Source organism: Equus quagga, chromosome 14, assembly GCF_021613505.1.
Source record: "Equus quagga isolate Etosha38 chromosome 14, UCLA_HA_Equagga_1.0, whole genome shotgun sequence".
Taxonomy (NCBI): domain Eukaryota; kingdom Metazoa; phylum Chordata; class Mammalia; order Perissodactyla; family Equidae; genus Equus; species Equus quagga.
The window spans coordinates 72,943,264-72,956,507 of record NC_060280.1 but is presented as its reverse complement, the minus strand read 5'-3'; the positions used below and the strand labels follow the sequence as shown (position 1 = coordinate 72,956,507).

Genomic DNA, 13,244 nt, shown 5'->3' with positions numbered 1-13,244 from the left:
TTTGTAGACAGCATAGAGCTGTGTCTTGTTTTTATCCATCCAACCACTATATGTCTTTTGATTGGAAAATTTAATTCATTTACATTAAGAATCATTATTGACAGGTAAGGACTTACAATGCCATCTTATTAATTGTTTTCTGGCTACTTTGTACTTCCTTTGTACCTTTCCCCCTCTCTTGCTACCTTCCTTTGTGAATAATTTTCTGTTGCAGTATGCTTTTGATTCGTTTCTCCTTATATTTTGTGTATCTACCATAACTTTTTGTTTTGTGATTACCATAAGACTTACATAAAACATTTTATAGATAGAACAGTCTATTTCACCTGATAGCAAGTTAACTTCAATTACATACAAAAACTCTACCTTTCTACTCTCCCCACTTTCATGTTTTGATGTCACAATTTACTTCTTTTTATATTGTGTATCCATTAACAAATAATGTAGTTACAGTTATTTTAGTACTTTTGTTCTTAAACTTTTATACTAGTGTTATGTAGTTAAGACACTGCCATGTTATGGTATGAAAATATTCTGAATTTGACTATTTACTTACCTTTACAAATACATTGCCTATTTTCAAATGACTAATTAATGTCCTTTCATCAGCTTGAAGAACTCTTTTAGCATTTCTTGTAAGGCAAGTCTAGAGGTGATGAACTCCCTCAGCCAGTGAGTATGGCTTCAAATGCAAACCAATGAATCCAGGGTCCATTCCCCCAAATTCTCCTTTATCAAGCTCTCAAACACTGGGCCACTAACCACCTCCCCTAATCATTGCAGAGCTATGTTCCAGACAACTGGGGACAGCCCTTATGCCCCAGAAGAGGCTGAAAGTTTTCAAAGTAGCCAATCCTAAACCTACTTACTGTGCCTTGCCCATTCTTTCCTGTCCAAAACACAATAAAGATTCTTATTCAATTTCTTCCTCTTTTTCTACCTCCTGATCAATCCTGCTGCTTCCCTGTTTGGTGCCAATGATGTGGCACACTCGATTCTCTTGGGAACTGTGTATGTGAAAAAATGTCTTTTAAAAAAATGTTATTATTCTTTAGAGCATTTTCAGGCTCACAGCAAAACTGAGCAGAAGGTACAGAGATTTCCCACATATTTCTTGCCTCCCCAAATACGTAACACCCCCATCAGCAATATCCACCTTCAGAGTTGTACATTTGTTATGATTGATAAGCCTGCATTGGTACATCATTACCACCCAGGATCCATAGTTTACATTAGGGCTCTTTCTTGGTGTTGTACATTCTATGGATTTAGATAAATGTATAATGACATATATCCACAATTATAGTGTCATACAGAGTAGCTTCATTGCCCTAAAAATCTTATTCATCCAAAACTCTTCACTACCACCTGGCAACCACTGATCCCTGTACTGTCTCCATAATTTTGCCTTGTCCAGATTGTCATAGAGTTGGCTTCTTTCAGTTAGTAATATGTGTTTAAGTTTCCTCCATGTGTTTTTGTGGTTTGATAGCTCATTTATTTTTACCACTAAATAGATTGTCTAGATGTACCAAAGTTTATCCATCCACACACTGAGGGACATCTTGGTAGCTTTCAAGTCTTGGCAATTATGAATAAACCAGCTATTAAGCTCCATGTGCGGGTTTTTGCGTGGACTTAGGTTTCAACTCCTTTAATAAATACTAAGGAGCACAATTTATAGATTGTGTAGTGAGACTAAAGTTTTGTATGGAGCTGCCAAAGTGGTTGTACCATTTTCTGTTCTCACCAGCAATGAATGCGTTCCTATTGCTCTATATCCTTGTCAGCATATGGTGTTGTCAGTGTTCTTGATTTTCGGCATTCTAATAGGTATGGAGTGGTATCTCATTTTTGTTTTAATTTGCATTTCCCTGATGACAAATGATGTGGAATATCTTATTTGCCATCGGTATATCTTCTTTGGTGAGGTATCTGTTAAGTAGAAGATAAAAACAATGACAAACAAACACATAGCAATGGAGATTGGATTGGTGGTTACCATAGGGGCAGGGGGAACGGTAAAAGGGGTGATTAGGCTCACATGTGAGGGGATGGACTATAATTAGTTTTTGGGTGGTGAACGTGATGTAATTTACACAGAATTTTAAATATATTATGATGTACATCCAAAAGCTATATAATGTTATAATCCAATGTTACTGCACTTAAAAAAATAATTAAAAACCCAAACATATTAACTCTTTGCTTACCACATATATTGCAGAAAATTTTCCCAGAGTTGCTCATCTTTGAATTTTGTTTATGTTAGGGTTTTTTCTTTTTTCTTATTTTGTTATTTTGGTTTGCAATATAAAAGTTTTAAACGTTTATGTAATCAAATAAACAAGTTTTTTCCTTTAAAAAAAAGACCTTGATCCATTTTCAAATCAGGTCGTTCATTTTCTTATTTAGTTTTCATTGATTGTATATTTTGGATAATAGTCCTTTATCAGGTATATATTTTTCAAATATTTTTTCAGAAACTATCATTTCAGTGACAGTCATCTCCTGATTGTTTGGTTTTGCCTTACCTAAATAATGATAAAACCTGTGTTTTAAAACACTGTCCTTTACCCTCACTGGATAAGATCACATTTGGACTTGTCACCTTCTCAAAGTCCAGACTGAGAAAGGAAAGCCAGGTCCTCTCCTTTTTTTCATCTAGGCCCTCTCCTACAAGGCTAGTGTCCTCTATGAGGGTCCACTCATCTCTTTTGTGGCTGTCACTGGAACACTTTCACTCTTTGGAAGAACCCAGTAGGGCATCTCCTTGGTTTTGCAGTAAATGAAGGCATCAGAGTTTGGGTTAAAGTCATCCTAGTCACAAAAACTATGTAGTTTTCACTGTAGGATGCAGCTGCAAGATGTGCATTTATCTGAGAATCAAGTTTTCAGTTTAACTTGGAGCTCTCCTAGATTTGAGACCACAAATTTCCAGCCATTGTAATAAGGTAAGCATTAAAGAGAATGTGATTTTTTGAGTCAGTCTAAATATGTGTTTGTATCTCTTATTAGGCTTTTACTAACGTGCAAGCTTGATCTAAGTATGTTAATCTTTTTAAAACTCTGTCTACTTATTTGTACAATGCAAACAATACCTACCTCATATGGTTGTTATGAGTACATATTGCATAATTTATAGCAATATTGTAGCATACAACAAGACACTCTTTCATTTCTCTTTTTCATTGTCCCCTCTCATTATATAAAAAAAATCTCATTTAACATGATAATATTATTTGGCCTTAATCAACAGGAAGACAAAAAACAACCCATTTCATGAGTTTCTCAGGACTTCAAGGCTGAGGTACATAATATTACCAACAGTTTAGAATACTGAGACTCAGAGAAAATTGTAGCAAATATGACAGAAAATTTTATGTCAATGTTAACTGGTATCATTCCTCCTTCCATTTAGATAGGTAGGTTTTGCAATTCCTCTTCCCCTAATCCACCTGTCAGAAAAAATGAGGTTGACTTTTAAGGAGTTTGAACCAGAAAGATATAGAGAGGGGCCAACAAGACTATCAGAGTGAGGGAGGTGGCTCTTTTCCGAAAAGGGGGAGACAAAGTTTAAGACTGAGTACTAAATGGTGAGGTCTGCAGACTCTTTCACCTGCTGGATTCTAAGAATGTTTGTAGCCGTTCTATGGTCATCCTCTTTGACCCCTGAAATTAGAAGGTTGTAGGGCACTTCTCTGGTGAAACGAGCTTGCCTAAGAGGGAACAACTACAGACACTGTTAGATGCTTGGCCTCTAATAAAGTGACCCACATAGATCAACCTTTCCTGAAAGCAAAGTCCACTAGTTGAAAAGTCCAGCCCAATTACAATGAGAGTTCAGTCAACTTGTTACTGACTGTCTCTTAAATACATTAGGACAACCTAGTATCACTAGGCATTTGTGGGATGATTGTATATCAAAAAACAAAGAAAAATGTCTTCCAAAAATAGAATGTTATGTGGTTGTTTCCCTCTCAATTTGCTCAGTGAGGTGGCCTGTATCTGCTGCAATGTGTTAAGCCAGAGAGGTACCATGTTTTTATTAGTCAGACTCATTCTGATTGCAATGGGCAGGGAATTCCTATGGGAGTAATCTATGTAGGCAGCCTACTGGGCAGAGATGCTGGAGAAACAGATGCTGTGACAGGAACATAGCATTGAGGCATTCCTGAGCTAGAACAGAGGAGTGGGAGGAGCTTGCAAAGCAGCCATCTTGGAGTCTCTAGAGGACACTTCTTTATCTGTTTATCCATTGTTCTGATTCTCTTCATCTTTCCTCTTCCCATGTCTCTGCTTTCTCAGTTGGAACCTGTTGGGCCATAATAGTACAGAGCATGACAGGGGCCAGCACTTTGATGTTCTCCCTAGGTCATCCAAATGTTCTGACTTAGTCTTCTGATTTTGTAACTCCTTCCTCTCAGAGGCTCCCCTGGACTCCAAGGCTGACCAACAGGGATGTGTCTCTGTTGACTTTGCATTTTTGCAGCAGTATGCCTGTAATTTGGTAACTCTTTCCTGGGATAGCTGACATTTTTAGAAGGTTTTCTGTCTGGATTTCTGAAACAGAGGAGAGGGAGAACAATGATGTAGAGGAAGTGAGTTGGTCTTGAGGGAGAGCTTCTTACTCTCCATTGTAAACTTCCAGAAAGAGGAGAAACAACTCTTTTCCCCATCAGTGGTTGAAGAAAGAGACAGTGGGGAGATGATGAAATATCCTTGGGAAGTGTAGTAAGCAAACATCACTGACAAGGAAGAGAATCAGAAATCCAAATTCCCAAATGGCCCATGTTTTCATAAATAAGAGTTCTGGATTTTCTGAATTACAATCTAAAGCAATAGATAGATATGTGTGTATTTGTTTATGTTTGTATGACTCATTGAAAGAAGAAAAGGGAAGTCTAAAGGGAAGAGTTGTGACCATTATCCAGGATCTATTTGTGTGACAAGGTTTGTTATGCACTTCATCTAAGTCATGCAATCAATATCTCTGGATGTGGATGTAAAGAAGCAAAAACAGACAAATGGGCCTACATCAAACTTGAACACTTCTGTGAATCAAAGGACACAACCAATAGAGCAAATAAGAAAACTACAGAATAGGAGAAAATATTTACAAATTATATATGTGATAAGTTAAAATCCAGAATGTGTAAAGAACTCCTACAGTTCAATAACAAAATAACGCAATTAGAAAATGGGAAAAGGACTTTGCTATAGACAAAATGTTTATGTTCTCCTAGAATTCATATGTTGAAATCTAATCCCCATTGTCATGATGTTGGGAGTTGGGCCCTTTTGGAGGTGATAAGATCATGAGCGCAGAGACCTCATGAATGGGATTAACACGCTTATAAAAGAGACCCCAGAGAGCTCCCTTTGCCTTCAACCACATGAGGTTATAGTAAGAAGATGGTTATCTATGAACCAGTAAGTGGGCTCTCACTAAACACTCAATGTGGTAGTGCCCTGATCTTGGACTTGTGGAGGCTTCCAGAACTGTGAGAAATAAATTTATGTTTTTTTTATAAGACACTTAATCCATGCATTTTGTTATAGCAGCTGAATAGAACTAAGAGAGACTTGAACAGACATTTAACCAAAGATGATATATAAAGGGCCAATAAGCAAATTTAAGATGCTCAGAACCACTAATTATCAGAGAATGCAAGTCAAACCCACAATGAGATATCACTTCACACCTATTTGGATCACTAATAAAAAAAATACAGAAACCACCCATGTGTTGGTGAGGATAGAAACAATTGGAATACTTGTGCATTTTTGATGGGTTTGTAAAATGATGCAGCTGCTATGGAAAACAGTATAGAGGTTACTCAAAAAATTAGAAATTGAACTACCACATGATCCAGTAGCCTACTTCGGCAATATACCTAAAAGAATTGAAAGCAGGACCTCAAAGACATATTTACACACCCATGTTCATCCCAGCTAATTCACAATAAGCAAAGAAGTGGAAGCAACTCATTGTCCTTCACCAACGAATGAATGAAGAAAATGTCGTATATACATACATCGGAATATTATTCAGCCTTAAAAAGTAGGAAATTCTGTCGCATTTACAATATAGATGGATCTTGAGGATATGATGCTAAGTGAAATAAGTCAGTCACAAAATGACAGTTACCATGTGATTTCACTTATATAAGATATTTAGTCAAATTCATAGAAACAGAAGTAGAATGGTGGTTACCAGGGGCTGTAAGGAGGAAGAAAATGGTACTTGTTGTTTAATGGATATAGAGTTTTAGACTTGCAAGGTGAAAGGTTCTAAAGCCCTGTTTCACAACAATGTGAATATACTTAGCACTCCTGAACTATACACTTAAAAACAGTTAAGATGGTAAATTTTATGTTGTGTTTTTTTACCACAAAAAAAGTAAATAAAAAGTATAGCTAATAAAGTGTTATATAACAGATATTCCTGCCTCTTACCTTGACAAACTGCTTTCATAATTCTGGAAGGCCAGTTTCAAATTTACAATCTTGAGAATCTTTAAAGTTCCACGCCAAAAAGTGGTGGCACAGGGAGAGCTTCCCTGGTTCCCAGGTGCCTTCCCATGGGCCACAGCATCCTCCCTCTACTTCTCACTCCCACTCTCTGTACAATGTGAGGGGCCTACACATGCACAGGTATAAACAACTCCAGTCCACATGCCCAATTGCCATCCACATCCCTTGCATACAGCTTCTGCCTCACCACTTGATGGAGTGAACACAACAGTCTGGTCTGCTGTTGGAAGGATGGACTCAGAGAAAAGGCTTGCAGAGGCTCTGAAGGCTGAGGAGTCTAGCTCCAGGTCAAAATCTATGTATGATCTTTCAGGCCCGACAATAGGCAATTATGAGGGCTTTTCCTGGCAGGCCTCAGAGTGTAAAGGTCCAGCTGGCTCTAGCCTTCCAAGTGTGGCAAAGGAAATACCCAACTCCAAGCAACTCTGGCCATCTCGTCTAGGCTCATATGGGTTCTTTGGTGAATTCTACCAAATATTTAAGGAGGAAATTACACAAATTTTCTTTAATTTCTCTTAGAAGGTAGAAGCAGAAGGATTGCTTCCTACATCATTCTAAGAGGCCATCATTATCCTGATACTTAAAGCAAAGGCAGTAGAAAAAAACCCTAAAGACCAATATCATTTATGGATATAGATGCAAAAGTAATCAACAAAATATTAGCAGCAACCCCCCAAAAATTAGCAAATCAAATTAGTAAATATAGAAACAATGTATAAAAAGAATTATACACTGTGACTATGTGAGATTTATCCCAGTTATGCAAGGCTGGTTCAAAATTCAAAAGTTAATTAATGTAATGTATCACATAAACAAGCTAAAGAAGAAAAATCACATAAGCATATCAATAGATGCAAAAAAAGCATTTGACAAAATCCAAGATCCATTTATGATATAAAATCTCAGTAAACTAAAAATAGAGAAAAGCTTCCTTTATTTGAAAAAGAACATCTACACAAAACCTACAGCTATCACCATACCTAGTGGTGAGCAACTGGAAGCTTTCTCACCAAGACAGGAAAAAGGCAAGGATGTCCCTCTCATGACTGCTTTTCAATTAGTCTTAGCTAATGCAGTAAGACAAGAAAAGGAAATAAAAATTATACTGATTTGGAAGGAATAAATAAAATTGTGTTTATTCACAGGTGACATAGTGGCTTATGCAGAAAATCTGAAAGAATCATCAAAGAACTCTTGGAACTAATAAACATGGTTAAAGAATACAGAGTTAACGTACAAAACTCAATCGCTCTTCTATGTATCAGCAAAGACTAAGTGGAATTTGAAATTAAAAACACAATGCAATTTACAGTACCACTCCTCAAAATGAAATACTTAGGTATAAATCTAACAAAATACATACAATATTTATGTGGGGAAAACAAAATTATGATGAATTAAATCATAAAAGAGCTAAATAAATGGAAAGGTATTCCATGTTTGTGGAAAGGAAGACTCAATATTGTCAAGATGTCTGTTATTCTGAACTTGATCTATAGGTTCAATGCAATTCCAATCAAAATCCCATTTGGTTATTTTGTGGATATTGACAAATTGATTCTAAAGTTTATATAGAGAGGCAAGAGTCAGAATAGCCAACACATATTGAAGAAATAGAACTGATTTGGAAGTAGGAGAACTGAACCTACCTGATATCATGACTTACTGGAAAGCTACAGTAATAAAGACATTATGGTATTTGCGAAAGAATAGACAGATAGATTAGAGGAACAGAATAATCAAGAAATAGAGCAACATAAATATAGTCAACTCATCTTTGACAAATTGGCAAAAAGCAATTAAGAAAGATTGTCTTAACCAAAAATGGTGCTGGATGTCAACATGCAAAAAAATGGATTGGATGCAGAACTTACACTGTGCGCAAAAAATTATCTCAAAATGGATCATAGGCTTACATGTAAAATGCAAAACTATAAAACTCCTAGAAGATGACAGAGGAAAAAATCTGGATGACCTTGGGTATAGCAATGGCTTTTTAGGTACAACAACAAAAACACTGTCCATGAAAGAGAGAATCAATAACCTGGACTTCATTAAAATTAAAAATTTCTACACTGTAGAAAATCACTGTAAAGGGAGTGAAAAGACAGGCCACAGTCTATAAGAAACTATTCGCAAAAGACATATCTGATAAAGGACTATTATCCAAAATATATAAACCCTAGATATACCTTGAGAATATTAACCTAAGTAAGGTAAGTCAGAAAGAGAAAGACAAATACTGTAAAATATCACTTATAGGTGGAATCTAGAAAGCCAAACAATAAAACAGAGATTAACATGGTGGTTACCAGGGAATGAAGATTAGGGCATAGGATAGATATTGTTTAAGGGTTCAAGCTTGCAATGACTAATAAGTAAGTCCTAGGGAACTGACGCACAGTATAATGAATATAGACAACGATATTGTATTATAATCATCAAACTTGCTAAGGGTCTAGAACTCAGTTATTTCAACCACTTGGGAGAAATGATAATTATATAATGGGAGAGAGGTGCTAATTATTGCTACAATGGCAATCATATTACACTATATAAATGTACCAAATTAGCATCTTGTACACTTACATCTACACAATGTTATATTTATGTTATTATATATTTATATATATTTATTGAAATGTGGATACATTTCAATTAAAAAAGATGAAAAAAAGAGCAAACTGATTAAAAAATGGGCCGAAGACCTTAACAGATACTTTGCTAAAGAAGATATACAGATGGAAAATAAGCATAAAAAAAGTTCCAAATTATTTGTCATCAGGGAAATGCATATTGAAACAATCAAGAGATACCACTACACACCTATTAGAATCACCAAAATCAAGAAGACTGTCATAACCATATACTGACAAGGGTGTAGAACAATGGGAATTCGTATTCATTGCTAGTTAGAATGGAAAATGGTAAAGCCTCTTTGGAAGACAGTTTGGCAGTTTCTTGTAAGACTAAACATACAATGCAGCAATTATGCTCCTTGGTATTTACCTAAAGGAGTTGAAATCTAGGTCCACACAACAATCTGCATATGGATGTTTATAGAAGCTGTATTCATAATTGCTAAGATGTGGAAGCAACCAAGATGTCCTTAAGTTGGTGAATGGATAAATAAATTGTGCCTACTTCCAGACAATGGAATACTAATCAGTGCTAAAAAAATGAGCTGCCAAGCCACAAAAGGACATGGAGGAATCTTAAATGCATATTACTAAGTGAAAGAAGCCAATCTGAAAAGTCTACATATTGTATGATTCAAACTCTATGACAATCTGGAAAAGGCAAAACTATGGAGAGAGTAGAGAGATCAGTGGTTGCCAGGGGTTCTGAGGAAGGGAGACATGGACAGGTGGAGCACAGAGTATTTTTAGGGCAATAAAACTGCTCTGTATGCCACTATAATGCTCATACCTATAATGGATACGTGCATTAAAAATTTGTCCAGACCCATAGAATGTACAATACCAAGAGTGAACCCTAATGTAAACTATGAACTTTGGGTGATAATGATGTGTTAATGTAGGTTCATCAGTTGTAATAAATGTACCCTTCTGATGGTGGGTGTTGATAATAGGGGAGACTATGCATGTGGGAAGCAAGAGGTACGTGGTAACTCTCTGTACCTATTGCTCAATTTTGCTGTGAATCTAATACTGCTCTAAAATATAAAGTCTATTTTTTAAAAAGAAACTATACTGTGAGTATTTAGTTTCCTGCATTAAATCTCTTTCTGCTTGGGAGACATAGAATGAGTAATTTTCTAATGTCTGAATGATGGATGAGATATTACCCCTAAAATAATTAAAATGTCAAAGACTGATAGCGCATTCTTCCTAAAATAATTATAAATGACAATGGAAAGAATGTCCACAAATCTTTTGCAGTGCACGGTAAATAATTCTTTAACATGAATCTCTGATATTGCTTCAAAAATGATGTAAGAGGTTCTGTCCCATGCCTATTGGTTTTACTGAGTGAGGCTAGCAGGTAATGCAAAATGTCAGTTGTTTAAGGAAGAGAAAAGACTACAGGAATGTCTGATATTCCTTGCCTGTCTGGGAGCTGTGGGAAGACAGTGGAAGAGAGGAAGTTATTTTCATGAAGCATTTGAAGTTGGAAGGTTATAATTAGGCTAAGTTTAATAGGTTACCTAGTGAGACTGTTGGCCAAGAGAGTGGGATAATGAGTTGTGGGTTTGAATCTCATTGTTAATTATTTACCAGTTTTGTGATCTGGAGAAGTCACCTAACATCTATGAACCAAAGTTTCCTCATCTGAGAAAATGAGATAATTGAAGTAAACACTTAGAAGACTGCTAGCATTTATAAATGTTAGATATGATGATGACGATGTGTTGATGATGATGATGGCAGTGATTGGTGCAGGGACCATTTAGATAATCTTGGCAAGAATAAGTAGACATTAACAGTGTAATCAGAACAGTACAATAGAAGGAGAAATCTGGGTGTTAAAGAGTCTGTTTGCTGCTTTTTGGTGACTTTCAAATACATCTCCATTTGCTTCGTGTACTCCTAATTGCAAATTACAATTAGTTTGGATAGTATTTTCTCTGAGGAAGATGACAAATCAATGAACAGCTCTCTGAAACTCATTGTGGATAGTTCTAAATTTATGTTATGTTATAATCAAGATAGGTACATGTTTACCAGAGGGCCAAGGATAAAAAAAACAAACAACTGATCACAAAAGGAAGAAAACATGAAGTTGAAAGCAGCAAAGTTTAAGTAGAGCAAGACATGAGGGATGTGAGAGGGAGAAAGGGAAGAGGAAAAAATGGGTGAATTCACACAATCAGCAATGTTGAGAAGTGACTGTTCTCCATTCCCGTGAGTGAAAGTTTTTAGAGGGATTCTCTCCTATATTTCAATCCCACTTTTCAACCCAAGAATAATGACATTTACATCCAAAGAGTTTTGTCCTTAGTATCCCGTTCATGGCAGCATTTACCTCCCTATTCCTCAAACCATAGATTAGTGGGTTCAGCATGGGGATCATTGTGGTGTAGAATATGAATGCCACATTCTCCTGGGTATGAAACTGGCCATGAAGAGCTTTAAGTACATGAACAAAGCAGACCCATACAATAATCCCACAGCTGCAAGGTGGGAGCTGCAGGTGCTGAAGGCTTTGGACTTTCCCTCTGTGGAGTGGACGTGGAGAATGCTAGAGAGGATGAAAACGTAGGAAAGAAAGATTGCTAAGCTGATAACTATGATGTTGAATCCACCCACAAAGAAAGTTGTCATCTCAATATCATAGGTGCAAGAGCAGGAGAGCTTCATGAGGGGGAAAATGTCACAGAAGTAATGACCGGTGAGTTGCTCACAATAGGACAGTTTTAACAGGAGGCCAGTCTCTATCGTTGAGCCAATGAACCCCATGGCATAGACCAGAGCCATCAGCAGGGAGCAGACTTGATGAGACATGAGGATGTTCTAAAGCAAATGGCTGCAGATGGCAACATAGCAGTCATAGGCCCTTGGTGACAGCATACACCCCTCACCAATGGCAAACATAAGGAATAAGTAGAGCTGTGACATGCACCCTGCATAGGACATGATGTCCTTCTCTGACACAAAGTTCACCAGCATTTTAGGGGTAATGTCAGAGGATTTATCATGTTAGGTATGCCATATTTTAGTTCAGGTTTTTCCTATTGTTGAACATTAAAATTGTGTCAAGCTCTCCAATGTTTTATTATTACAAATAATGCTGTGATTATCACTTTGTGTTAAAATTTTTGTTTAGATTTCTGATTATTTTCTCAGTAGAGATTCCTATTTTATTTCATTATTTTTTTCAATTTGAAACATTTCCATTTTTTCCTATTATTTCTTCTTCTTTGACTCATTTTTTATTTAAAAATGTGTTTAATTGTTCTTTTCTCAGACATATTTTAGCTAAATTGACAGATGGATCAAAGCTCCAGGCCCATGTTTTCTTTTTATTCTTTGGTCATCCTAACTTGGATAATTCTAATTTCAACATCTCTGTGTATTTCTTAATCTTTAACTTTCCCTTCATAGGTTTCTTCAATTCTTGTGTCATTTCTTCCCAGATGGTGATCTTTGTGACAGAGATAAATATCATCACCTCTGTAACATCAAAGACTCAACTTTTCCCTTCTTCTGTGGGTGATAATTTTCCCAGCACCTTTTATGAAAGAGACTCTCCTTGCCCCATTGAGTATTGGATCCCTTGTCAAATATTAGTTGACTGTATATGTGAAGGTTTATTTATGCGCTGTTAATTCTGTTCCATTGGTCTGTGTGTCTATTTTTATGCCAGTGCCATTCTAGTTTGAAATCAGGCAATGTGATGCCTCTAGCTTTGTCCTTTCTCAGGATTGCTTTGGCTAGTCTGGGTCATTTGAGGCTCCACACACACTCTAGGTTAGTGTTATCTATTTCTGTGAAAAATGACACTGTAATTTTGTTAGGGATTGCATTGAGTGTATAGATGGCTTTGGGTAGTATAAACATTTTAACATTAACTCTTCCAGTCTATGAACATATCTTTCCATTTATTTGTGTCTTCTTCAATTTCTTTCATCAAAATCTTATAGTTTCAGTGTAGAGAACTTTCACCTCCTTGGTTAAATTTATTTCTAAGTATTTTTTTGTTTTTGATGCTGTTGCAATGGAATTGTTCTCTTTATTTATTTTGCA

At 36.3% G+C, this 13,244-nt stretch overlaps 1 pseudogene; it reads right to left on the bottom strand.

The window, feature by feature from the left end:
- Nucleotides 1–11,439: 11,439 nt before the first annotated feature.
- Nucleotides 11,440–12,197, bottom strand: LOC124225615 (olfactory receptor 8A1-like; annotated as a pseudogene).
- Nucleotides 12,198–13,244: the final 1,047 nt, after the last annotated feature.